The sequence below is a fragment of the Pan paniscus genome, chromosome X, assembly GCF_029289425.2.
Source record: "Pan paniscus chromosome X, NHGRI_mPanPan1-v2.0_pri, whole genome shotgun sequence".
NCBI lineage: Eukaryota > Metazoa > Chordata > Mammalia > Primates > Hominidae > Pan > Pan paniscus.
The window spans coordinates 51361982-51387847 of NC_073272.2; the positions used below are offsets into that span (position 1 = coordinate 51361982).

The following is a 25866-nucleotide window of genomic DNA, read 5'->3' on the forward strand; positions in this document are numbered from 1 at the left end:
TTTTTTTTCTCCCCTCAAAAATAGGTTTTCCATTGAGGCTTCCAGGATGTTTTTTTCCCCCTTCTTCTCACTATGTTAGCTTATGAAATAAACTATAAATTCTTATTATTTAACCAGAATTATGATTCAGCTTCCTGTTTCATGTAATGCTGTTCTGTGTGTCAAGGGTTGGGGGAGGCGGGACTAGAAAGTTTCATTATTGGTGGCTACGAATGCCAGATTCTTCTTCTTCTCCTTCCTACCTTCTGTTAACTACCCAGTATTTATAGACCCATGGTCAGGCCAAAGAAGCTGTTGAGGAGTTAATAGTATGAAGTGTCTCCCTTAGTAATGTCATATTTTGATGATTTTCAACCCAATACCATTCTGGCATTAGGTGGCAATTTATTATATTTATTTAGGATTTCTGCCCTGACTACATCCAGGAGGAACATAGAACAACACAGAAATTAAAACATAGAGCAATTAGAAATAAATGCAGGACAGGGACCATCCAGTGGAAATGAAATCGATATTACTAGGCATGTGAGATACTAGACACTAAGTTTTCTCTTTCTTTTCTTCTGTGTCCCTCCTTCCCAAAGACAAGCACAATAAGTTACATCGTTGACATCTTCTGGCCAAAAAACGTGTTCAGATGCAAAAGAAAACCCTGGCTCTGTCTATGCTAAATCTTCTGGTCCTTCCACTGCCCTCCCTTTGGTCTGGCCTTACCTGTGGCCACCTGTGACTCAGCACTGAATATTCCCAGGTTGAAATCATGATCTTTCCTGTTTAGCTTTGAGAATGGTGAGAGACAGGTAGGCAAGAGAGTTCCTGCCATCCAAATTCTCAACTCTGTCAAGCTATTCTTTTCCTTGGGTCCTGTACCCCAGTAATATACAATAATAACAGAGTTTCCTTATCTTACATTCCTCTGTATTGAATAATTGTACCACCATGGACCCAGATGTCAAAGCCCAAATTCTAAGAGACACCATGCATTTCTTGCTCCCCCTTACCTGCAGTCCACCCCTGCTGGCCTAGATCATTTCAGTTGGTAACATTCCTAGCAACTACCTGCTTATCTTTCAGCCATGAGCTTTTCCTGAAGCCTCCCCGATCCTCTGGTAAAATTGGCTTCTGGCTCTATTGTATGGTCCTTGAGGGCATTGACTGCACTTGTTCAATATTTTTGTTCTCACATCTGCTGTGTGCCAGGCAGGCACTGTGTTGGGTGGATGCTGGGGTTATAGCAGTGAATACAAAAGTCATGATCCCTGCCCTCTTAAGCCTTGCAGTCTCATGGGGGAGTTGGAGTGCAAATAAATACACAGATATTTTCTTATAAAGTGTTGTGAGTACTAGAAAAGTCAAGTCCTATGAAAAAGAATAGTAGAGACTGAATTTATAGAGAGAAGAAGGGAATGGGAGGAAGTGACAAGTTCATCTGAGACCTGAAAGATGAGGAGGAGTTATCCACGCAAAGAGTTGGGGGAACAGCATCCCAGGCAGAGGAGACAAGGTAGAAATCCCTGAGGTGGGAAGAATCCCTGGGTCCTTTCCCAGCATGGTCCATTGCAGCTGGACCATAGTGAATGAGGCATAAAGGGACACATGATAAAATTGGAAAGGTGGGCAGGGGACAGGTCACACAGGGTTTTATAGGCCATGTTACCAAGTACCCTAACTTGGTAACATGAAGGCCTTGGAGATAGATTGGATATGGCAGAGTGACCAGTGAATGAATGGGGAGTGTCTCATTCATCTTCTCATACCAAATACCTGGCAGAGAGTGCCCAGCACATAGTATGTGCTCATTGAATCTTTGTTTAATGAGTAATAACTGCCTTGCCTTCCTATCAGGATTGCCATGGAGATTAAATGAGATAAAGTATGCTAAGGTGCTTTGCAAAATAATTCACTAGATTCTATGTAGTGATGCTTATAGGTCTTCACTGTCACTAGGAACCACATCCCCCCAACCCCATTCTCTGTTAAACTAGCAAAATCTTTCAATTAGTTCATCCCATGCCATGAACATGCTGATGTACTGTGTTCTTACATATTCAATGTGTCTCTTTGATCAATGCCTTTAACTAATTATGGGTGAGTGGAAACTACCTTATATCACACCATTTTGTGGCACTCCTGGTGTTAGAGATAATTATGGGTAGTGGTGCCAGGAGCAGTATAGCTTTCTCTTCTATGCTAAATCTACTTCTAAATCTCTCAACCTATAATAATTCATTATTTAGGAGCTGGGTTAATACTGAGGAATAGCATTCTTTGAATTTGCGTTTGGATAGGGGCAAGGCTAATCATATCAGGATGTGGTTGCTACCAATTATGGCACTTGGTTTTCTAGACTGTTAAAAGACATAACAAAATGATCAGTGTTTTGCTATTTTTATGTTAAATATCTGTTCCCTATTTAAACTGCAAGAACTTCAGATGATTGACTGAAAAGTCCAGCTCCGTGCACTGTTGGTAGGCATATAAGTTGGTAGAATCCATTAGAGCGCACTTTGAAAGACTTTTTCAAAATGTAACTTGTACAACTTTTGTCCCAATGAATCTATTCTCAAAAGGAACTGCATAAAGGTCACTTGTTACAAGGATCTTGGTTGCCTTCTAGTTGCCATCTTTTTACTATCAACAGTCTTATTAATGTACAGCATGAGAGACCAGTCATGTTAATTATGATATTTACATACTATGGAATGCTGTTCATTTCATTTAAAAGAGTAAAGTAGCCTGGACGTGGTGGTTCACGCCTGTAATCCCAGCAATTTAGGAGGCTTAGGTGGAAAGATCACTTGGGATCAGGAGTTTGAGGCTGCAGTGATTGTGCCACTGCACTCCAGCCTGGGTGATAGAGTAAGACAGTAAAGTAGATGTACATATAGTGACAGGGAATGGTGTCCAAGATAAATTTTTAAGTGAAAAAAGGGGTGCAGAATGGTATATATTATAGGATCCCACTTGTTCAACACAAAGAAGGGAGGTATTATTTAAGAATTCGTGTGTATGTGTTCTTGCATATGCTTAGAAAATTTCTAGGATGACGCACAAGAAACAGTTGTCAGTTACCTTGGAGATTAGAGGTGGCAAGGCTAGGGATTTTAGTTTTCACTTGACACCTTTCTGTACACTGCTCGACTTGTTTACAACAACCTGTAAAACCTTTAAATACTAAAATTTAAATAAAAACTTTACCTCACTAGATTATTTCCTCGACAATTTATACTAAGAAATAAAAGGAATATTAGTGGTTGAGGTGAGAGATCAGGTCTGAAGCAAAGGAGGCTGACTCTGATAAAACCAAGGGCCTCTAAAAGCTACCTCTGTGGCCAGAGGGCTTAGGAGAGATGTTGCTTTGTTAAAGCGTAATGCTAAGAAAACAAGTAAGATTAAATTGGGTAAAAATTGCTTTATTAGTTTTTTGATGAACCAGTTGTAATCATATCATTAGTTTTGATCTCTGGGTATATTAATACCTAAACAGCATAGTAATTGTATTCCAGACTACAATTTAAAAATTAAATGTTTCAATGTGTAGAATAATAGCTGTTTTTCTTGTTTGATTTGTTTAAATGTTGCAAGTGAATGCTAAGCTACAATTTCTTGAGCTTTTTACTTAAGGACCTGAGGAAAAATGCAAGTATAATCTTATGCTTGAAGTAGAGAAGATATAAATTACCTAATATTTACCTGATAATGTTTGGATTAAGTTAAATCTTCAAATTCTTAAGGCCCCTTCTAGCTCAGGCTCCCCCAAAAAGAGGGTTTTTGTCTGAGATACAAGAAGTCAAAGGGTTGTCTGTCAGAATGTCCTCTTGGTTTGGCATAATGAAGAGAGTTCCTTCACCCAGTTGTGGATGTTCAGAGACAAGAGTCACTATCCTGTGTTAAGTGACCCTGCTTCTCTAATATTTGGGGTTTTAGCCAGGAGATAGGTGGTAGAACACAAGACAGGTTTTACTTTAAGATATTGATTGAGTATCGTGAAAATGGCCATACTGCCCAAGGTAATTTACAGATTCAATGCCATCCCCATCAAGCTACCAATGACTTTCTTCACAGAATTGGAAAAAACTACTTTAAAGTTCATATGGAACAAAAAAGAGCCCACATTGCCAAGTCATTCCTAAGCCAAAAGAACAAAGCTGGAGACATCACGCTACCTGACTTCAAACTATACTACAAGGCTACAGTAACCAAAACAGCATGGTACTGGTACCAAAACAGAGATATAGATCAATGGAACAGAACAGAGCCCTCAGAAATAATGCCGCATATCTATAACCATCTGATCTTTGACAAACCTGACAAAAACAAGCAATGGGGAAAGGATTCCCTAGTTAATAAATGGTGCTGGGAAAACTGGCTAGCCATATGTAGAAAGCTGAAACTGGATCCCTTCCTTACACCTTATACAAAAATTAATTCAAGATGGATTAAAGACTTACATGTTAGACCTAAAACCATAAAAACCCTAGAAGAAAACCTAGGCAATACCATTCAGGACATAGGCATGGGCAAGGACTTCATGTCTAAAACACCAAAAGCAATGGCAACAAAAGCCAAAATTGACAAATGGGATCTAATTAAACTGAAGAGCTTCTGCACAGCAAAAGAAACCCCCATCAGAGTGAACAGGCAACCTACAGAATGGGAGAAAATTTTTGCAACCTACTCATCTGACAAAGGGCTAATATCCAGAATCTACAATGAACTCAAACAAATTTACAAGAAAACAAGCAACCCCATCAAAAAGTGAGCGAAGGATATGAACAGACACTTCTCAAAAGAAAACATTTATGCAGCCAAGAAACACATGAAAAAATGCTCATCATCACTGGCCATCAGAGAAATGCAAATCAAAACCACAATGAGATACCACCTCACACCAGTTAGAATGGCAATCATTAAAAAGTCAGGAAACAACAGGTGCTGGAAAGGATGTGGAGAAATAGGAACACTTTTACACTGTTGGTGGGACTGTAAACTAGTTCAACCCTTGTGGAAGTCAGTGTGGCGATTCCTCAGGGATCTAGAACTAGAAATACCATTTGACCCAGCCATCCCATTACTGGGTATATACCCAAAGGATTATAAATCATGCTGCTATAAAGACACATGTACACGTATGTTTATTGCGGCACTATTCACAATAGCAAAGACTTGGAACCAACCCAAGTGTCCAACAATGATAGACCGGATTAAGAAAATGTGACACATATACACCATGGGATACTATGCAGCCATAAAAAAGGATGAGTTCATATCCTTTGTAGGGACATGGATGAAGCTGGAAACCATCATTCTCAGCAAACTATCGCAAGGACAAAAAACCAAACACCACAAGTTCTCACTCATAGGTGGGAATTGAACAATGAGAACACTTGGACGCAGGAAGGGGAACATCACACACCGGGGCCTGTCGTGGGGTAGGGGGTAGGGGGGAGGGATAGCATTAGGAGGTATACCTAATGTAAATGATGAGTTAATAGGTGCAGCACACCAACATGGCACATGTATACATATGTAACAAACCTGCACGTTGTGCACATGTACCCTAAAACTTAAATAAAAAAAAAGTTGCCCAGTAGTCTAACTTTGTCATTTATTCCTTTGTGCTTTGTGGTATCTCTTACATTTGTCACTTCCTTTAAATTCCAAAGTTAGCATCTTATATACAGGTACTTAGAATGTTCTACATGAATCTTATTCAGCAGTCTCTTAACTCATCACCCCAATTCCAGTCTCTTTTTTCCATCTGTCCTGCATAGTTCTGACCATGACAGCTCTCTGCCCAAAGCCCTTCAATTGCATCCCACTGTATATGGAATGAAGTATGAATCTTTTAGTTTTGAAGCCAGAATTGGATTCAAATCCTAGCTCCACCAACTCCTAGCTATGTGATGTGAGGCGTCATTTTGTAACGTGTTAAATGGGAATAATAACAACTGCCTCATAGGTCCTGGTTTTCCTGGGCCCCTGTTTATTCCTATTCCATCTGATTCATACTCCACTCTCCAAAGTGTCCTGGTTTTGACAATTAAATCATTTGGTCAATAAAGGGTTGTTACGAAGAGTTAATGAGACAATGTATATAAATATAACAGGCCTAGCATGACACTTTCATGTTCCCTCAAATGTACCTGGTACTTTGCTGACTGAAATCATATCTCTGACATCTCCAGCTGCAGAAGAACCTACCCATACTGCATGGTCTTCCTCAGATGCTACCTCCTCACCTTTGTCTAACTTCTGTGGTAGTCCACAACTCTCTAACCATGTCTCTAACATAAGTTTGGGTTATGGTTATTAGTGCACATGTTTTAACTTCCTCAGAGACTAGCTTTTGGAAGGACGGTATCTGCTTCTGAATCTTCTTAGTCCCACCCATAATACCTAATAGTGTCTTCCACACAGAGGATACAAAATCACTTATTTAAATTTAGAAAGAATACAGCATTTTGGCTACAGGATTGTATTTCACTTACCCAGGGGCTTTATTCAAGCTTCTGCTTTCTCACTCCCTTGAAATGATTTCACTTGCTCGTTAGGGCCACAGCAAGAGTACTCTAATAGGAAATTTCTTTCACAGCTGGCCATTACCTTGATTGATTGGGGGTGGCAGTGAAGAAGGGATTCTGGGAGCTATGGTCCTAGAAATACAGAATAACTAAAAGCACAGGTTCTAGAGCCAGACTGCCTCAGACTCAGGCTCTACCAGTTACAATTTCAGAATACTACCCAACCACTTTATGCCTCAGTTCCTATCTGCTATACCGTTACTGGAAAGATTAAATGAGATAATCCATGTAAAGCACTTTTAAAAGCACATGGTAGGCTGGGTGTGGTGGCTCACACCTGTAATCCCGGCACTTTGGGAGGTCAAGGCGGGTGATCACTTGAGACCAGTTTGAGACCAGCCTGGCCAACATGGTGAAACTCCATCTGTATAAAAATACAAAAACTAGCCAGGCGTGGTGGTGCATGCCTGTAGTCCCAGCTGCTTGGGAAGCTGAGGCGTGAGAATTGCTTGAACCCAGGAGGCAGAAGTTGCAGTAGCCCAGATCATGCCACTGCACTCCAGCCTAGGTGACAGAGCAAGACTCTGTCTCAAAAAAAAGCACATGGTGAGTACTCATAAATGATAGCTATTATTATTGGTTCTTTTCTCTTTCTTGACCTCAGTCAACTCAGAATACTTTATTATGGAATGAGAAATGTAAGCAACATCCTCCATGCCGGGCAGTCAAGTACAGGCTTTGATCACATACAAAGTCCAGCCCAATCAGAGCTCAGCATCTTCTCTGTCTGTCTTTCTAGGATGTCTGGTTTCTTCTCCCAATTCTTCCCTCCTTCATGCCCAGTCCAAGCTGAGGCCAGTTCTAACAGCTTCTGTGATCACCAGCAAAGATAAGAATCTTTCTGCCTCGTTCTCTAGACATAACCTCCAGTTCCAGGTTCAACTGCAAACCAAACTCCAGGCAGCTCCTCATATTCTGGTTCCCACAACCAGAAAAAATATCTCAAAAGTTGCATTATTTATGATTCCAGTCTTTCTACCCGATTCCAGTCTTTCTACAGCCTGAAATTACATAGCCTTTTCCTTTCTCACAATTGTTCCCATTACTCCAGTCTCTACCACCTGCCCTATTATGTCTTTCTCAATCAATATCTTTTTTTTTACCTGCCCGATGATATATCTTTCTCAATCAGTATCTTTTTTTTTTTTTTTTTTTTTTTTTTTGCAGGAGAATGGGGCTGTGTGTTTCCCTGCCCCACCCAATACACACATTCACAACCACTGCCACCTGCACTTCTCTGGGCACTCAAGGTGGCACAGTAGTCAGGGCATTTCTGGAGTCTCTCTGCCTCTGTATCCCCCACCCCAGTTTTGAACTCAATAAATTGAACACCATTTATTCTTTTTTTTTTAATCTTGATTAATGTTTAATTCAACAAGAATGCCACTCGAATTCATTCTAATTTATCTGGAATACTTGTTTGAATTAAAATGTCCTTTCAAATTCATATCTAGTACTCCAGGAAGTAAAGCAAAGAAATTTTGATGGATAATGTAGGGCAATGAGTATAGACTCTTCCCCACATCAATTGATATCCACTTAATACTGTGAACTCTTCCAGCTAATAAAGGCTTGTCCTGACTTTCTGAGTATGTTTTCCTTTGATGGTCTTATCTAGGCAAATTTTTAAAAATTATTATTATACTTTAAGTTTTAGGGTACATGTGCACAACGTGCAGGTTTGTTACATATGTATACATGTGCCATGTTGGTGTGCTGCACCTATTAACTCATCATTTACATTAGGTATACCTCCTAATGCTATCCCTCCCCCCTACCCCCTACCCCACGACAGGCCCCGGTGTGTGATGTTCCCCTTCCTGCGTCCAAGTGTTCTCATTGTTCAATTCCCACCTATGAGTGAGAACTTGTGGTGTTTGGTTTTTTGTCCTTGCGATAGTTTGCTGAGAATGATGGTTTCCAGCTTCATCCATGTCCCTACAAAGGACATGAACTCATCCTTTTTCATGGCTGCATAGTATTCCATGGTGTATATGTGCCACATTTTCTTAATCCGGTCTATCATTGTTGGACACTTGGGTTGGTTCCAAGTCTTTGCTATTGTGAATAGTGCCGCAATAAACATACGTGTACATGTGTCTTTATAGCAGCATGATTTATAATCCTTTGGGTATATACCCAGTAATGGGATGGCTGGGTCAAATGGTATTTCTAGTTCTAGATCCCTGAGGAATCGCCACACTGACTTCCACAAGGGTTGAACTAGTTTACAGTCCCACCAACAGTGTAAAAGTGTTCCTATTTCTCCACATCCTTTCCAGCACCTGTTGTTTCCTGACTTTTTAATGATTGCCATTCTAACTGGTGTGAGGTGGTATCTCATTGTGGTTTTGATTTGCATTTCTCTGATGGCCAGTGATGATGAGCATTTTTTCATGTGTTTCTTGGCTGCATAAATGTTTTCTTTTGAGAAGTGTCTGTTCATATCCTTCGCTCACTTTTTGATGGGGTTGCTTGTTTTCTTGTAAATTTGTTTGAGTTCATTGTAGATTCTGGATATTAGCCCTTTGTCAGATGAGTAGGTTGCAAAAATTTTCTCCCATTCTGTAGGTTGCCTGTTCACTCTGATGGGGGTTTCTTTTGCTGTGCAGAAGCTCTTCAGTTTAATTAGATCCCATTTGTCAATTTTGGCTTTTGTTGCCATTGCTTTTGGTGTTTTAGACATGAAGTCCTTGCCCATGCCTATGTCCTGAATGGTATTGCCTAGGTTTTCTTCTAGGGTTTTTATGGTTTTAGGTCTAACATGTAAGTCTTTAATCCATCTTGAATTAATTTTTGTATAAGGTGTAAGGAAGGGATCCAGTTTCAGCTTTCTACATATGGCTAGCCAGTTTTCCCAGCACCATTTATTAACTAGGGAATCCTTTCCCCATTGCTTGTTTTTGTCAGGTTTGTCAAAGATCAGATAGTTGTAGATATGTGGCATTATTTCTGAGGGCTCTGTTCTGTTCCATTGGTCTATATCTCTGTTTTGGTACCAGTACCATACTGTTTTGGTTACTGTAGCCTTGTAGTATAGTTTGAAGTCAGGTAGCGTGATGTCTCCAGCTTTGTTCTTTTGGCTTAGGATTGACTTGGCAATGTGGGCTCTTTTTTGGTTCCATATGAACTTTAAAGTAGTTTTTTCCAATTCTGTGAAGAAAGTCATTGGTAGCTGGATGGGGATGGCATTGAATCTATAAATTAACCTTGGGCAGTATGGCCATTTTCACATTATTGATTCTTCCTATCCATGAGCATGGAATGTTCTTCCATTTGTTTGTATCCTCTTTTATTTCCTTGAGCATTAGTTTGTAGTTCTCCTTGAAGAGGTCATTCACATCCCTTGTAAGTTGGATTACTAGGTATTTTATTCTCTTTGTAGCAATTGTGAATGGAAATTCACTCATGATTTGGCTCTCTGTTGGTCTGTTATTGGTGTGTAAGAATGCTTGTGATTTTTGCACATTGATTTTGTATCCTGAGACTTTGCTGAAGTTGCCTATCAGCTTAAGGAGATTTTGGGCTGAGATGATGGGGTTTTCTAGATATACAATCATATCATCTGCAAACAGGGACAATATGACTTCCTCTTTTCCTAATTGAATACCCTTTATTTCCTTCTCCTCCCTGATTGCCCTGGCCAGAACTTCCAACACTATGTTGAATAGGAGTGGTGAGAGAGGGCATCCCTGTCTTGTGGCAGTTTTCAAAGGGAATGCTTCCAGTTTTTGCCCATTCAGTATGATATTGGCTGTGGGTTTCTCATAAATAGCTCTTATTATTTTGAGATACGTCCCGTCAATACCGAATTTATTGAGAGTTTTTAGCATGAAGGGTTGTTGAATTTTGTCAAAGGCCTTTTCTGCATCTATTGAGATAATCATGTGGTTTTTGTCTTTGGTTCTGTTTATATGCTGGATTACATTTATTGATTTGCATATGTTGAACCAGCCTTGCATCCCAGGGATGAAGCCAACTTGATCGTGGTGGATAAGCTTTTTGATGTGCTGCTGGATTCAGTTTGCCAGTATTTTATTGAGGAGTTTTGCATCGATGTTCATCAGGGATATTGGTCTAAAATACACCCACTTTTATATCATATTGCAAAGTAGTCATAATATTTATCATGTGATATGTTATCACCCTCTTCTGAACTCCTGCGTCTGTTATTACCTTTAACTAGTTGCTAGATAAATTGTAATGCCAGCTTTACATCTTTTCTGCCATTGTCTTAAACTGTTATTTAACTTCTTTATTATGGTTTAACTTTCTTATATGTTTATGTTAGCTCCCCAGTAGAGTGGAAGATACTTTAGGGATAGGAACATAGTTTATACATCCCTCTATTCCTCCTAATTCCTTAAGTAGAGTCACCCAGGAAGTATTTATTGATCTGATTTAACCAGTTCATGTGGCACAATAAGACTTTTTGTTTTGTACATTATACCCTGTTAATATGGTCGCAAATAGTATTGGGTTTTGGATAATTATTTCTTACTATGAACTCATAATGAGCCCAGAACCCACTTTTTCCTCCAAGTTTCTGTCTGTCCTTTTCTCTTCTAATTTTTTCAAAAATGTGCATGTCATCCCTGTGCAGGGACCATGCTAATCTTCTCTGTATCATTCTAATTTTAGTATATGTGCTGCTGAAATAAGCGCCCTTTCGATTTTTTTTTTTAAGATGGAGTCTTACTCTGTCACCAGGCTGGAGTGCAGTGGCGTGATCTAAGCTTGCTGCAACCTCTGACTCCCTGGTTCAAGCGATTCTCCTGCCTCTCCAGTAGCTGCATTTATGGGCTCGCGCCACCACGCCCAGCTAGTTTTTTTTTTTTTTTTTTTTTGTATTTTTAGTAGAGACGGGGTTTCACCATGTTGGCCAGGATGGTCTCGATCTCCTGACCTCATGATCTGCCCGCCCTGGCCTCCCAAGGTGCTGGCATTACAGGCATGAGCCACCGTGCCCGGCCGCCCTTTCAATTTTTTTTTTTGGAGACAGAGTCTTGCTCTGTCTCCCAGGCTGGAGTGCAGTGGCACGATCTCCACTTACTGCAACCTCCGCCTCCTGGGTTCAAGCAATTCTCCTGCCTCAGCCTCCTGAGTAGCTGGGACTACGGGCACACGCTGCCACGCCTGGCTAATTTTTTGTATTTTAGTAGAGACGGGGTTTCACTGTGTTGCCCAGGCTGGTCTTGAACTCCTGAGCTCAAGCAATCCACCCACCTCGGCCTCCCAAAGTGCTAGGACTACAGGCATGAACCACTGTGCTCAGCCTAGTTTTTTAAACAAGAACCCTTCTATGCCTTTACTTAAATATTAATGTAATTAAATTTTTATTTATTGTTCCTCTTGTTAGTTTTAGCTTTATTATCACATATTTTTCAGAAATATCTTTATCCAAGTAATTAATAAAACATTGTTTGCTATATTTGTTTTCCATTGCTGCATAATGAATTACCACAAACTTAATTGCTCAGAACAACAACCATTTATTATCTTGCAGTTTCCATGGGTCAGGAGATGGTCGTGGTTCAACTTGGTCCTCTGCTCAGGGTCTCACAGGCTGCAATCAAGGTGTTGGCAGAGCCGGTGGTCTCATCTCAGGCTCGGGGTTCTCTTCCAAGCTCATGTGATTGTTGGCAGAATTTAGTTCTTTGTGGTTGTGGGATTGAGGCCCTCAGATCCTAGGGGCTGCCTGCAATTCCCTGTCACATGGTCTTTCCATAGGCAGTTCATATAACAGCACCTTGCTTTTTCAAGGCCAGCGAGGGATAAAGTCTCAGTTTGTCTCTCACAGTGGCGAGAAGGAATCAATAATATACACATATATACCTAGTCATGGGAGTGGCTTCTCATTACCCTTGCCATATTCTATTGGTTAGAACCTACTCACATGTCCCACTCATACTCAGGGAAAGGTGATTAAACAAGGACATGAATACCAGGAGGTGGGCGTCATTGGGGGTCACCTTATGGTCTGTCTGCTATATTTGGCATAGCTCTGAATCAGGCTAATTGAAGACTTTCTTTTTTTCTTTTTCTTTTTTTTATTTTTATTTTTTGAGATGGAGTTTCGCTCTTGTTACCCAGGCTGGAGTGCAATGGCGTGATCTCGGCTCACCACAACCTCCGCTTCCTGGGTTCAAGCGATTCTCCTGCCTCAGCCTCCCGAGTAGCTGGGATTAGAGTCATGTGCCACCATGTGATTTTGTATTTTTAGTAGAGATGGGGTTTCTCTGTGTTGGTCAGGCTGGTCTTGAACTCCTGACCTCAGGTGATCTGCCCGTCTTGGCCTCCCAAAATGCTGGGATTAGAGGCATGAGCCACCGCGCCTGGCCAAGACTTTTTAACTTACTGTTATCCATCAACAAACACTCACTTGGGTAAGGCTGCTCTAGCAGCTGTGACTCTAACTTTACTGTCATCCACCAAATGTTTTTTCATCTACTTACAAAGATAAAATGAGAGATGATGTTCAGTAGTTTGCCTGAAGTCATTCATTGTGTGGGGCCTTCCACTGAGACAGAGTGCTGGAGTGGGAGCAAAGTTGAGATGATTTGAATTTGGGTGCCTATCAGATATCCACCTAGAGATGTTCATTTCCCCATGGCCTGGGGTATAGAGAGGGTCTGGGCTCGAGTAGAGATTTGGGGATCCTTCATGTATAGATGATATATGAAGCCTAGGATATGAGTATACTTTGAGAGGGAAAAGGTGCCAAGGGTAGAATTCTGGGGGAAATCCACGTACTCAGTTTGAGGGATTTCCCTTACCTCCTTATATAGCAACCCAAACAAAAAGGAAACAAGTTATCCAGCCTCAGAGGAAAAGCTGTATTATTTTGTCTACTTCTGCTTCAGTCCCTTCTCTGTTTATTGTAGATACTACTTATTCAATTATACCTCTTTTCTTCTGGTTTCTTCTTCTCTTCCTTTCCACTGGACCCATTCGCTGTCGTCCATAAACATGTTCTGGTCTTCGTTTGCTGTATCTTCTAGCTACCAATACCTATGTAGTCAGCCACTTAATTTTTCTGGGCCTCAATTTCCTCAGAGATTGAGGGACATGATGTAGGGAGGAGGTTATGATTTTTAAGAAGCCTCTTTCTGACCTAAATTCTGTTCTGCCATCTTATTTCTCTACCTTTTCCCGTTTTGGGTTGTGTTGACTGTTCAGTTCCTTTTTGAAACTTCCCTCCCTTGGCCACAGAGTTGTACTCCTCTAGTTCCCTTTCTGCCTGCCTCTGTCACTGCTTCTCCATTACTTTTGTTTCCTCCTGCCTCCTAATTATGTCCATATTCAGGGGTGTAAAGTTCTTTACCTTTTCTCTCTTTATACTCACTGCCTCAGAGATTTCATCTACACTCCTGGCTTTACCTTTTTTTTTTTTTTGGTTTTTAATTATAGAAGTAACACACAATTACATGTTCCTATTAAAAAATAATATAGATGCATCTAGAGTAAAAAGTGAAAATGCCCCTTCAACCTCATCCTCAGACGTAACCACCATTATCGGATTGGTGTTCTTTCTCCAGGTGTTGAGTCCCAAATCTATAAAGGTAGCTCTAAACTCTAGATAGCTGCAATCAGGATACCCTTACTTGGATGCTCCACTATCAGCATATAAAATCAGCTAGCTGAATGACTTTGGGCATATGGTTGATGTGTTTTTTTTTTTTAATTCTGTGGTTCTTTCATGTCTTATATTTATTTCTTTTTGTGTCTCCATAGCATTAAACGGTAGATATTCCTTACATGTTTGGTTGATTCTGTTATTTTGCAGCTGATAACCTCTCATTAGTACTCCTTCCCAATTTGCTTATATGCATAGACCCAAGGAAATAGAATAACCCTCTGTCAGTACTTTAGATGAAAAGGTGGGTGGCTGAGTATAGGGCTTAATCACTGGGAACCAGAAAACATGAGCAATTCAGTGGGTAACAGTAAGTATGGGGGCTTAAGAAGAATGGGGTGGTAGATGGGTAGTATATTGAAAACTTTTGTCAGTAAATTAAAGCCAGGGTGCTAACATTAAATATATCATGGGTTGTAAAATATAAATATCTTAATCTAAAATATTTGCTACCAAAATCACTGTTCATGTGAAAACATTGTTTTGGCTCTGAAAAAGATACATGGATAATCTCTGCAGTGTAATGGGTCATTTTGCAAAAGTATATTCTACTATATGTGTATTAAATGCAAATTAATTGGAAAGATTGCCAATGAGAGTGTATCATTGCATGTTGTATTAATGAGGCTGTGTTGCATAAGCAGTTACACACTGAAAATTGCCAGTCTCTGTAAAAGCTTAATTCCAAAGAAATTTAGGATAATCATGGACAGGATCCATAGTAGTGGTTCTCAACTAGGGGCAATTTTACCCCCTGGGGACATTTAGCAATGTCTGGAGACATTTTTGTTTGTCACAATTGTGGGGAGGCGTTACTGGCATCTAGTGGGAACAGGCCAGGTAAGCTGATAAACATCCTACAATGCACAGGCCAACTCCCTACCATGAAGAATTATCTGACCCAAGATATCAGTAATGCTGAAGTTGAGGAACCTTGATGAAGGGAATTTTGGGTAGGGCAGGAGATCCATGGCAGTGACCATTGATGCCCCTTTGTATTAATGCTGATGTCCTGTAATTCTTAACCTTGCTACCTAGTTGAAAGCTAGAGGATATGACAATTGTTTGGCTTTTAATAACAGCATACATATCAGATAGATGGACCATTTATTTTCTTTTCTAGGTGTTCTGGTTATTTGACTATTAAAGTAAATTATCCCCAGACTTTTTCAGTGCTGATTTTTTTTCAAGGGGAACTTACCGCCAGAACATTTAAAGAGCGACAGACAAAAATGTTGAGACTTGATAAATTTTATGTTGAGTTATTGCATATTAATACTTAGTCCTAAATACTGTATGTGAATGTATCTTAAACTGTGATATAGCTCAGGGGTGTAAATGAGTTGCCTTAGGTAATGTAGTGATTTATTCATAGACCCAAGGCCAGAAATCAGATTCCTTGATTCCCAGACCATTATTCCTTCGATTTGGCTATGGCTTCTGTATAACATCTTTTCTGCTTTGAGTCTCCTGAAGAGCAGAATCAAGTATGTCGAAAATTGAATGATCTTAGGTGCTGGATGTTTTGCACATTTATGCAAGAATATTCAATGTTACCAGTCATCTTAAAAAAGCAACAAAATAACCCAAAATAATGCTGAGTAAAACACAAGAAGTTATGTTACTTTTTCACTTGGTGACATGGATGAAATATTACAGCAAATGGGGACAGAGCTTAAAGGAAGTGGTAGGGTGAAAGGACCGTTAGTATAACACAGCTGGATGGCATTTCTCTAAGCTACCATTTTGAAGAATGTTGCTCTTTGGACTGACTCCCAAACTCCATCTGGCTAGCACTTTGGAATTTTAAATGGTTAAAAAATATGATTTTCCATTGCTCCCAGCTGCCCTGCATGGTTTAATAGACAACTATGTAAAAGACAGGGAGTAGAACCAGCATTTGATTTGCTTTATGAAATTGGGAAATACACTTGGTTTTTTAAGCTCAAGTTTTTTCATAGGTAGATGATATGGTGGAGGATTATGGTAGTTAATATTTATTGAATCCTTACAATTTATCAGGTACTAAGCCCTTCCACATATTATTAAACCTCAATATAGTTCTATAAGGTAAATACCATTATTAGCCCCCTTTTAAAGTTGAGAAACTGAGGCAAAGAGAAATTAAGTAACTAGCTTTCACAGCTAATAAGTAGTTCCTGGTATGAATTGAGATATACTGTAAGTGTAAAATACACACCAGATTTCAAAGACAGCATGATAAAAAAATGTAGAATATCTCAACAATGTTCTGTATTGATTACATGTTAAAATGATAATATTTTGCTTTTTTTAATTCTTAGTTTTTGTGGGTACATAGTAAGTGTATATATTTATATACACTTGAAATATTTTGATACATGAAATATTTTGGTACATGAAATATTTTGATACAGGCATGTAATGCATAGTAATCACATCATGGAGAATGGGGTATCTGTCCCTTCAAGCATTTATCCTTTGTGTTACAAACAATCCAATTATACTCTTTTAGTTCTTTAAAAATGTATAGTTAAATTATTATTGACTATAGTCACCCTGTTGTGCTATCAAATAGTAGGCCTTATTCATTCTAGTTATTTTTGGTACCTATTAACCATCCCTACCTTTCCCATAGTCCCCCACTACCCTTCCCATTCTCTGGTAACCACCCTTTTACTCTCTATGTCCATTGAAGTAATATTTTGGATATATTGGGTCAAATAAATTAGAGCGTTAAAGTTAATTTGACCCATTTCTTTGTGCTTTTCTTAAGGTGGCATCCAGAAAATTTCAAATTACATATGTGGCTCACATTTTTATATTTCTGTTAGACAGCACTGCTCTAGAGGTGGGTGATATATCATCCTTATATCATGTACATGAGACTAAAGGCTGAGGAAGCCAAAAAATTAAATACATTGGATTAAAGTTTGCTGTTGTAGCCATTAAGTCTCTAAGGTGACATTAGGCCTATTCTCTAATGTTTGCATTATTAAGGGGTAAGGAACAAGGAAGCTTTTAAACTTAGGTACATTCTAGAGTTTTAGTCCCATACACATCTATTGAATAACTGTGTAAGGCATGGTGTTGATACTGTGGCTCATATAAAAATCATGACTTAGACTTTGCCATCAAGGAGCTTATAATGTGGTAAAAGAACATGTACACACACAACTGTACATAAAATCATATATAATGGAGTGGTAGAAACAAAGGGCTTAGAATCTTAAGAGTACAAGAGGTTATTTGCAGCTAGCATGAGGGTGGAAGGTTTAGGAAGGAGGTGACATTTGAGCTGGTTGGAGAAAGATGGATAGGATTTCAGTAGAGGTCCCCTCTATACTCAAAGGAACATGCAGAACTAGGTGACAGGTCACTGAGCTGACATGCTTTTCTCTTCACCAAACGGAAACTCTGTGTGGCACAAAATGGAGAGAGTTCAGATACCTTGCCATGTGGGTTTTTTAAGGGCCCATTTGTGTTGATATGCCTTCCTCATCAGACCCCTGTCTTGCATATACATAGAAATTTCCAATCATAGAATACACTGCTTATCTAAGTCTTTTGGTTTCTGACATCCTGGATCAGCCAGGCAGCAAGTGATGAAACACACATATGCCTGTGCATATGTTTCTAGTTATGCATAGATGAATGGGCAGGCAGATAAATTGTTTTTAAACTGTAGTTAAAATGGCCCCATCTTGAAATTTAGATTTAACTTGAATTTCTCTTGTCTAATCTCTTGGGCAAATAATTGTAGCTCCTACCATGGGGAAGAATAAAGAAAGGGGCAGAAAGAGGCTGGGAATGTTACTCTAACAGAAGTATCTCTACCTTGAAGTGGGAACAGTGGGGGAAAAAATACTGTCCTCACTCCACCAGTACCACTATGTTCAAGTCTGGCCTTTCCTTTCAGCTACCAATTATTTGTCAAATGGATTGGTTTGGTTTTGTATGGAGGTCATTTGGCTTTACAAAAAAAAAAGGGAAATAAAAGACTATTATTTTCAAGATAAAACCTGGAAAGAAAAGAACCTATACCCTTAAGTAGGAAGGACTCTCCAGTCTATATTTGCAGACGGGCTGACTTTGTCTTCCAGGTGGGTTTTTTTTTTCCAGTTGTTTGTTTTATGCTAATAGAGTTTTGCCCCATTAACATAGAATATGATTCAGTGACTCCTTCCTGCTCTCCAGAGGACACCTGTACAGTTAATTGGCTTTTCCTTTTATAGAATTCTAAAATGTTAAAGCTACAAATGGATACTCTTATAGAATGTTACAGTAGCCAAATCCCTTAGTTAAAAATGGTAATGTAGCTCTTCTCTTTAAAAAATTAAAAATAAATGTAATATGTTATTGTAATATGTATTTAACCAGTTTTAAAAATTAGAAAACATAAATAAGAAACAACAAATTTTAACATCCCAGATTTAAAAAGAGAGAGAACCATTGTTAACACCCATGCATATAGACTTCTAGATGTGTGCGTGTAACTTTTTTTTTTTTTTGAGACGGAGTTTCACTCTCGCCCAGGCTGGAGTGCAATGGCACAATCTCGGCTCACTGCAACCTCCGCCTCCTGGGTTCAAGCGATTCTCCTGCCTCAGCCTCCCGAGTAGCTGGGATTACAGGCATGCACCACCACGCCCAGCTAATTTTGTATTTGTAGTAGAGACAGGGTTTCTCCATGTTGGTCAGGCTGGTCTTGAACTCCCAGATCACAGGTGATCAGCCTGCCTCGGCCTCCCAAAGTACTGGGATTACAGGCGTGAGCCACTGTGCCCGGCCATGTGTGTGTAACTTTAATAAAAAATGGATCACATCATTTTGTAAAGTATCTTTTTCATCTTTACATTGTAGATATGTTTCTATATTGACACCTCTTCATCTACAATAACTTTTTTGTGTTTTTGTTTTGTTTTGTTTGAGACGAGGTCTCACTCTGTCGCCCAAGCTGGAGTGTAGTGGCGTGATCACAGCTCATTGCAATCTTGACCACCTGGGCTCAGGCCATCCTCTTACCTCAGACTCCCAAATAGCTGAGACCATAGGTGCAGGCCACCATGGCCAGCTAATTTTTTAATTATTTGTAGATATGGTTTCTCACTATGTTGCCCAGGCTGGTCTTGAACTCCTGAACTTAAGCCATCTTCCTGCCTCGGCCTCTCAAAGCATTGGGGTTATAAGTGTGAGCCACCGTGCCCAGCCTACAATAACACTTGACTACTCCATTTTATTGATGTACCACGAGTTATTTAATTAATCCACTGTTATTGGATATTTAAGTTGTTTCCAGTGTTCCCTGTCATTACATGTGCTACAGTGAATGTCCTCATACTTAAATCTTTCTGTATATACTTAATGTTTCTTTAGTATAAATTCTAAAAAGTAGAATTGGATAGGTAGGAGGGTGAAGATTGATCAATGTATACTATCCCCAGTAGTCAACTGAACTCTTGCCAATCCTGTGTATTCTCGTTCAGAAAATGCTTGTCAATTTGGTAAGTCAAAAAGGGCTTTTTGTTGTAGTGTATTCCTTTAATTACGACGATGTTGGACTTTCTTCATATGCTTATATTATTGACAGTTCTTTATTGGGCACTTTTAAATTTATTTATAAGTTATTTTTAAGGATAGTGACTCTCATAATGTTGCACAGGTTGCTTCTCAGTTTTGATATTTGCTTTGTAATAGATTTATTTTTAATGTCCATGAGTTTTCCACTTTTATACAGTCAAATGTATCAGCCTTTTCCTCTATGGTTTGTACTTTACACATATCTCACCACAGAGCAAGGAATTCTAAGGGCCAAGGAGATGTGCCTACCCATAACTCCTGCCTGTTTCTTCTAGACCAAGCTTGTGCAACCCGCGGCCTGTGGGTCACATGCAGTCCAGTACAGCTTTGAATGTGGCCCAACACAAATTCATAAACTTTCTTGAAACATTATGAGATTTTAAGATTTTTTTTTTTTGGTCGTCAGCTATCGCTAATATATTTTATGTCTGGCCCAAGATAATTCTTCTTCCAGTGTGGCCCAGGGAAGCCAAAAGATTGGACACCCCTGTTCTAGACCATACTCTAGGTACTTGGAAGCTGAGGAATCTCTATTCAATGTGCTTCCAGGGCTTGCGAGGGCCTCTGCCCTGGATCTGTCCTCTCAAGGAGAGACTGTGCCATATGTGTGAGCTCTTCTAGGTCTAAGGGGTCTAAGGGGGTGCTTGTTTGGTGGGAGAAGTGTATGGATGGAGCTTGGCTGTGTGGACTGAGTGGTCTACACACAGGTGGCCAAGGCTCCTAGCTGTGTAGGAAGGAGTGGGGTAGTGGAGAGAAGGAAGGAGAATTAAGAGCCTATACTTACATTCTTGCCCCTGGCCTTGTAAATGTTAGGGATGGACCTATTTCTCATAGTAATAGTTATAATTTTAGTTACAGTTAAAGATTGAATCTTTGTGGCATTTCCTTTGGGATAAGATGAGATCAAAAAACTAACTTTTCCCCCAAATGCCACCCCTTTCTTTTGTAGATGGGGAAACTGAGCCTTAGGCTGTAATTGGTCCAGAGTCACTGGGCTGGTTAGTGGCAGAGCTGTTTCTTATGACTGATAGACTAGTGCTGATTTTTTTTTAGACAGATAGACCTGGGTTTAACTCTGGGATCTGTTACTAACTCACCTTTCATGTGTTATGCAGGACAGGTCACTTAACCTCTCAGAGTCTCTAATTAAGTAAATAAGAGAATCCTACCCACCACCTATCCCTGTGCCACCACCATTCCACCCAACTAGCTGCATTTTCTAGGTTATGCCCCTTGTAGGCAGTGTCGACCTCAGCCTCTTGCCTCGTCTTGTGGACTGACTGTTGCCTCTGTTTCTAAAACAGTCAAAGCTCTATGGCCCTTAGTTGAAACCTGTACCCTTTAAGCTCCAACCAGAACCCTGAGGATGGGAATACACATATCTGTAGACACCCAACAAAGTATTTGGTTTTACAGAGTTGGCATGTTTTTTTTTTTAACAGCTTCCGATTAGCTGTTTAGTCACCCCCCAGCCCATGAGTCCCCCATGAGGTACCATAAGCATAGCCACTGTAAAAGTCTCAGATAATTTGACTGCTTTTGAATACTCCTTGTTTATTATAATGACTTTCGTGTGCTTTCCACTGTTCAATTTATTTTTCAGACATTCATCTAGATTTGACTCAGTATCTTTACATTCTGTCTTTACTTTTAATGATGTACTTACTGTGTACTCCAAAGACAGTTCAACCTAGCAACTATTAAACTGACTTTCAACATGGCAGGTTTCTTTCTTTTTTTAATATTTAATGAAGGAAAACCCTACTGCTCTATTTCCCCAGAGGTAGAAATCTCAATTTATGTTGTTTGAGCTGGGAGAACTTGTTAATTAAAACTGTCAAACTGTAGTGAATTTTGCTATTTTAATATATGTTTCATCAGTTGATGGGGGCAGGGGTTGGAATAGTAAATAGTACACAGATACTTTTGTGATTTGGTTATGATGAGACTGATCTTCTAATGGATCTTCAAATTGACAAATTCTGGGAAAGCCAAAAACCAATCCCAATCTGTATAGAACTGTACCACTATTCCAAAGGTCTGTCTTAATTCTTTGAGCCTGATTCTCTTGCCTTCACTCTGCTTTAGGACCAATCTGCTTTAGGACATTAGAGCTAATATTAGCCTTAGACTGGAGCCATGCCACTTCCAGAAGGGTTCCACACTGGGTTTTGAATCCAAACAGGCCTAATCTTCCAAGATTCTTAAAATCCTATTGTCTTACCTTTGATCTAGTGCAGCCTCTGACTAAGGCTGGCATGCCACTCACCCTGCAGTGGCCTTAGCAGGTGATTGTTCCAGCTACCCCACAAGCAGTGACTCTGGAGTGGGTCTGCCTGGATTTGAATTCTAGCTCTGACACTTGACTAGCTGTGGTTATAGCCACATTTTACTCCTCTGTGCTTTAGTTTTCTCATCTGTAAGATGGGGATAATAGTATCTGCCTCACAGGAGTGTTGGGATCATTAAATCAGCTAATAAATGTATAGTACTAATGTCTACTAGCCTATTGTTGTTGCTTTTGCTGTTGTTATTCCGTTGTCATGGAGATTGAAATGCTTGAAAAATCCTTCCTTATATTCAGCTGAAACCTATCTCTGTTATCTCTAACCACTGTGGCTGCACAGAGGAAAGTATAACCCTTTCCTCATTTGCTAGCCTTTCAGATACGGGACAGGTAAGGACACATGTATGAAAGCACATTGTAAGCTGTAAAGTGATGTGTTACCTACAACAAGGTATTTAATATTATCATTATATTTTAACCTACATTATAATTATTATCTAACTTGTCCTTTCTATCTGCCACATCTTATCTTTTAAAAACTGCATACTTTGCGTTCCTTCTAGCGTTCTTTATATGACATGATTTCCAGATATTTAACCATCTTAGTTGCCTTATTTGGGATATACTCAGGTTCATTCATGTCTCCATTAAAATTTGGCCCTCAGGAATTGACTTGGTCCTGTATAGGCAATTGAGCTAGTACAGAGCACAACAATAATATAATATTTACCTCTCCCCTCTCTTAAAAAATACATACCTTGTGGCCGGGCGTGGTGGCTCATGCCTGTAATCCCAGCACTTTGGGAGGCCGAGGCGGGTGGATCACTTGAGGTCAGGAGTTCAAGACTAGCCTGGCTAACATGGGGAAACCCCATCTCTACTAAAAATACAAAAAATTAGCTGGGTGTGGTGGCATGCTCCTGTAATCCCAGCTACTCGGGAGGCTGAGGTATGAGAATTGCTTGAACCCCGGAGGTGGAGGCTGCAGTGAGCCAAAATTGCACCACTGCACTCCAGCCTGGGCGACAGAGTGAGACTCTGTCTCTATAAAAGAAAAAAAAATACATACCTTGTTAATGAAGTGGAATATTCTGCCAGTTTGAGGGAATATTATCATTCTGTTGACTGAAGAGCTTTTTAGATGAAGTCCCATTAAACTGTTTTAACCATTTTAAAACTTGCATCCACTTATTTTTTCACTAGATAATTTTTGAGTCTTCTTTGTGCCAGGCACTATGTTGCATTCTGGGGATACAATGGTGAGTTCTACCTTTATCTCCATTACCTTTCAGTTCCTAGCCTCGCCTGTTGGTATTTTTGGATTCTAGCTCTATTTGAAACACATTGGCTGTGTCTCCATGTTTTATATCATTCATGAATTTTATGATCATGTTTCCGTTGTCTTTTCTAACTTGGTGGTATTTCAGTAGTGCCAAGTACAGAGCCCTGAAGCATTCAAGTTGATCTTCTGTGAGGCTGACATTGATCCATTAATTGGTATTCTTTAAAAACTCTTTTTATTTTAAAAACAATTATTGATTCAGATAATTATGGTTACTGCAAACAAATGTACAGGGAAGTCTCATGTACCCTACCCTTCCTCCAGATTCCTCCAGTGATAGCATGTTACAAACTATAGTACAATATTGAAACCAAGAAACTGACATTGATACAATCCGCAGGGCTTATTGATAGAGAGGTGGAGAGGGAGAGAGAAAGGGAATGGGGGGAGGGAGGGAGAGAGAAAGAAATGAGAGAGGCTCCATGCAACTTTATCACATGCAGCTTTGTGTAACCATCCCCACTATGATCAAGAGACTTTACTATCACTACAAGACTTCCTTTTGCTGTCCCTTTATATAGCCACATCCCTTCCTCCTCCTTGTTTCTAATCCCTGGCAAACACTAATCTGTTCTCCATCTCTATAATTATATTATTTTACAAATGTCACATAAATGGAATTGTGCAGTATATATCCTTTTGAGATTAGTTTTTTTTTCACTCAGCATAATTTATTTGAGATTCATCCCAGTTGTTGCATTTAGCAATAGTTTGTTCCAGTGACATTCTTGTTGAGTAAGGTTATTTGATCAATCATAAATCATCCTACTTGTTCAGGACATACCTGTCTCATATGAACATATTCTATAGGGAAAAAATGTCTTCAGTGACTTACTGAAACTCAAAAACACGTCGTTCCATTACCTCAGTCTATGATTCTCATGACCTGATCATTGTTCATAACCATCTGTTTACTAGTTCATTATAAACTGATTTTTTTCCCATCAAGATTAGCAGTCTTTGTTTTCAGAGCCATTTCAGAAATACCCCAGCTTTTTAGTTTTACAAGTAACAGCCAAATTTTTCTAGTCTGCTATGATTTTTTTCAGAGATTACCAGCAGTGGCCTCTCAATCAGGAAAGTAGGTTATCTCAATACTATAAGATACACTTTATCTGGGCCTACAGGTCCAAGTTCATTTGAAACTGCTTGCTACTCTCACTATCTCTACATCAGTTGGGCTGTGATGAACTCTTATTCACATTTGTGCTACTGTTTCCAGTTTGAAAAATTATTCTTATCATTTAAGATGAAATAGAAATAGGAACTGAGTCATTCTACTTGCTTGCTCGCTCGCTCTCTCTCTGTCACCTGTTCACATATATCTTCTACTTAGGGTAGATGATCTTACTTTGAAAAATCTGCACCTGCTATAGCTACAGTAGTTCCTGTAGCCTAAAAGCTTGTTTTCTGTGCAGCTTATGTTGTGTTCTTTAGTCACTTCTCCTTTTTTTTTTCTTCAAGATCATGGGGGATTGATAATATTTTGAGACCTATCCTCCCAAATATTTTATTCCTCTTACACATTAGTCCACTTAAGGGTCACTGTGGTCTCTTGTAGAAATTCTCATTCTCAGTATCTGGGGAATACCTTCATTCCCTGTTGTTTTTGTTTGTTTGTTTGTGGTTATTACCCAACAATACTTAAAATGACATGGCCATATTTCCTAAAGTTTCTTTCACTTCTACTTTTACCAATCAGTTCTTCTTTCTTGGTCAAACTTAGTTACAAAGTTTGTAGTTCCTCTCATTGCTTTCTCGGCATCCTAAAGGATGGAATTTTCCTTTTATAAGTGCAACACAGACCTTCCCCTTTCATAAGCATGTTATTTCCTGGCTGACATTCCCTTCTCAGATCTCCTGTGCCCTCCCAGAACTCTTGTTCCTTGGTCAAGCATGTCCATATATTCGCAGCCATTTTTTTTCCCAGAACTCTTTCCCTTGATGACACTGTTTTCTCCACAGTCATCTTAAATGGAGCCTGCTCATTTGCCGATAATTCCTCAATCTTAAGCTAGCTTCTGGTGCCAGAATGTTGTTCAACAACTTTCCTTTTCCCTTATTCTTTGACGTGCATGCTATCAGTTATTATGTCTATTCTTTTCATTGGCACAGACCTATCTTTAGGTTACTTGCTCTCATTCTATGAGACCTCTGGAACCTAGCTTAGTCTTCTATGCTCCTCTGACTCCTTGCATCATCCCAGACCATGCCAGTAGCCTCCCTGATGCATCATCAGATGTCCCAGCATGATATTTCCTTGCCCTACGATAATATGACCTCCATTTTCACTCTGCTTCAGCAACCTCTTCATGTGGGGGGCACACTTATTAATCATGTCACCATCTGGAACTGTTCTACTTCTGATACTTAAACTCTGAAATTCAGCTTTTTGACTAAAACCTCCAGCCTTTCACATCTCCTGTTCCCTGACTTTCACAGAACCTCTTTGACATCA

At 39.6% G+C, this 25866-nt stretch overlaps 1 protein-coding gene and 1 non-coding gene across 4 annotated transcripts in view; one reads left to right on the top strand and one right to left on the bottom strand.

The window, feature by feature from the left end:
- The window catches only part of CLCN5 (chloride voltage-gated channel 5), a 162264-nt gene that overhangs the window by 11713 nt on the left and 124685 nt on the right, over nt 1–25866 (top strand). The gene's annotated exons all lie outside the window — the stretch shown is intronic.
- LOC112438532 (U6 spliceosomal RNA) lies at nt 11143–11249 on the bottom strand. Its single transcript, XR_003026947.1, has one exon. It is a non-coding gene; the product is annotated as a U6 spliceosomal RNA (small nuclear RNA).